Source organism: Haplochromis burtoni, unplaced genomic scaffold (assembly GCF_018398535.1).
Source record: "Haplochromis burtoni strain Fernald_Lab_line unplaced genomic scaffold, NCSU_Asbu1 Contig_45, whole genome shotgun sequence".
NCBI classification, from domain to species: domain Eukaryota; kingdom Metazoa; phylum Chordata; class Actinopteri; order Cichliformes; family Cichlidae; genus Haplochromis; species Haplochromis burtoni.
In genome coordinates, this window is record NW_024582406.1 from 2767955 (window position 1) to 2771333 (window position 3379).

Below are 3379 nucleotides of genomic sequence, written 5' to 3' on the forward strand. Positions count from 1 at the left end.
ACTCCAGAAGCCATGGAGTCTTGGGCACAGAAAGAACATATGACCTAGGTCACATGGGGTGGCATGACATCTCTCGCACTGATCCATCACTTGTGGGTAAATCTCAGAAAGACAAGACATTTTGAATAGTAAACCCTGTACAATACCTTGAACTGCATAAGTTGTAACCTGGCACAGGACGTACTATAACGGACATTGGATACTGCTTTCTCCCATTGCTGATCCGAAAAAATTACTCCTAACTCCTGCTCCCAAGCCCCCCTAATTTTAACAACTGAGTGGACATTTCAATCCATAAGTTGTTTATATATTAAAGATATAATTGACTTCTTATTGGGTTTAAGGGATAAGAATTCCTCCCACGGTTGGACATTTGGAAGAAGAGGGTAGGAGTGTCACAGTCTGCGGAGACAGGCCATGCGGTGGTGTGTGTGATGGACCCAGGTGCGTACACAAGTGAGTAGACGGGAGTGAACTTAACAGAAAGCCAGCCTTTATTATGGCTGAAGACAAAGTGTACAAACAAAGCAGGGATAGCGTGACTAAACTAGACTATAACTAAACTGGGAAAACTAATACTGTGACAAACTAAGAAGACTCAGAGACTATGATGATCACTGCAAAGACTGACCGTGAAAACACGGAGGTGAGAACACAGACGACGCGACACTGAACACCGCAAGACTGAGGACTAAATACACACATGAGGCGATCAGGGGAAGTGGAGACACATGAGGACACAGCTGACTAGAATGAAACATAATTACAGCACAGGGGAGAGTAAACCGAAATGCAGTGAACAAAGAACACCAGACTCTTTCAAAATAAAACAGGAAACACAGAGACATGAAGATAAATCATGACATGAACTTAACATAACCACACAGACATGAAACATGACAGGTAGACACACGAATCAGGGAGACTGAGTACAGGGGGAGATGACAGAAACAACTAAGAAATAAAGGACTAAATAGCCACCTAGAAATTAACTAGATCAAAAATGGATACAAAAATACACAAAACTCAAACACTGGGTCACACGACCCAGCCCATGACAAGGAGGGGAAGAGAGCAGAAGTGCAATGCCGTGCCTGAAAATAATGGAATAGATTAGTAGCCGGAAGATTTGTTTCTGAACACAGGTCTAAAAAAGTTAAGAAAGTGCCATCTTTATAGAGATCCTTAAATGTATTAATATCATGATGCTTCCACTGTACACAGGTACCATCAATGAGGCCAGGAGTAAACAGATGGTTCTGTGTGATGGGCATGTGTACTGATGCAGAGATGTACTTAGACTAGACTGTACCACGGGATTTTGGGTGAAATGAGAAGGCTTAAGTGGTAGTGGAGAGAACAATAAAGCTTCTAAGGATGAGGAAGTGCACGACAGGCGCTCCAGTTTGCACCACAGCAGATTCAAGCCAATGGGTCAATTTGTGAATATGAGAGGACCAATAGTAAAATAAAAAGTTAGGCAAGGCGAGACCACCATCAAATGTCAGTCTCTGTAATAATGATTTCCTCACCCTGGGAAGTTTCCCTCCCCACAAAAACGATGTAACTAGCTGGTCTAACTTTTTGAAAAAGGCTTTAGGTAAAAATATAGGAATACTCTGAAACAGAAATAACAATCGAGGCAAAATGTTCATCTTTACAGCATTGATCCGACCAATTAGGGACAAAGGTAGCGATTTCCATCTCTGAAAATCTGATTGAATTTGAGTCATTAAAGGGGAGAAATTGGAAGAGTGTAGAGAAGACAAAGTACGAGTCACGTTAACTCCCAAATACTTAAAGCCGGCAGGGCTAAGTCTAGAAGGAATGTCAGATTGTTTAAGTGTAAGACTTAAAGAATTTATGGGGAAACATTCACTTTTAAGAAGATTTATTTTGTAACCTGACAGAGAGCCGAACTTGTTTTTAATAGAGACACAATCGATGGTATGCTAGATAAGGGATCAGAAACATATAGAAGCAGGTCATCTGCATATAAAGACAATTTTACATCAAGGCCTGACCGGGAAATACCATGAAAATGAGGAAGGGCCTTCAAAGCTATAGATAGGGGTTGAATTACAATAGCAAAAAGTAGGGGGGACAGGGGGCAACCCTGTCTCGTGCCGCGTGACAATGAGAAGTAGCCAGAGGAAACACCATTTGTATAGACACTGGCTTGGGGTACAACAGTCGAATCCATGAAATTGAAATTGAAACCAAATCTTTGTAAGACCGCAAAGAGAAAGCTCCACTCTACACGATCGAAAGCTTTCTCAGCGTCAAGTGAGATAACTACTTCTGGATTAGTGGTGCTTCTTCAGCTCTAAGGTCAAATGGTGGGAAGTCCCAGATACAATAATTAAATCATGTATCTGTATGAAATTCACTAACTTAATTTGTTCTTGTTGAGATGACATGAAATATTCTAGTAAGAGTGGTTAGTTTCTGGACATGAAATTCACAAGATCACATGAGATTTCAAACTGCAGGTAAATCACTGGAGTTATAAGAGGCAGACAACTACACACACACCACGTGTATGCTATTTATTATGGTCCTGGGTTCAAATGTTAACTAGACTCTGGACTTTGTTGAACATTATGTAATATGAAGACAACATGTAGTATTTAAGTGACCAAGTAGTATTGGGGTAAAAGTTAATGAATAGTGTTGGAATAAAATGACAAAATTGTGAAGGATTAAAATATTCCAAGAGCTCAACTTACTTCATCTAAACATTTTTCAATCACGTTTCATGAACACAAAATGCACAGGTTATTGAATATGAATAAGTTGTGTTGGTTTAACTAAGTTATTTAAGTTTCCGGCAAACCAAAGCAATTGTGTGCAACCAATGTCCACTATTGAATGAAGTAAATCCAACCTGTTCTTTTTTTCAGTGCAGGGGCCCGCTCTAGTTTTAAGATTAGGCTTAAAACGTTGCTTTTTGATAAAGCATATATAGTAAGAACTGGATCAGGTGACCCTGAATCCTCCCTTAATTACACTGCAATTGGCCTAGGTTGTGGCTTCCCTTTGATGCACTTAATATTTCTTCTTTACTCATCTTTTTTCACTATGTGTTTATACACCTCTCTGAATTTAATCTTTAGTTATTTATTAATCTCTGGCTCTCTTTCACAGTGTGTCTTCTTCCTCCCATCACCTCCACCTGGTCACAGCAGATAGCTGTCCCTCCCTGAAAATGGTGATGGCGGAGATTTCTTCCTGTTAAAAGTTTTCCTTCCCACTGTTGTCAAATCCTTGCTCAAAGGGCTCCTTTGACTGTTAGGGTTGTATCCTTATTATTGAAAGGTCTTTACCTTACAATATTAGGCACCTTGAGATGACTGTTGTTTCGATTTGGCGTTTTATG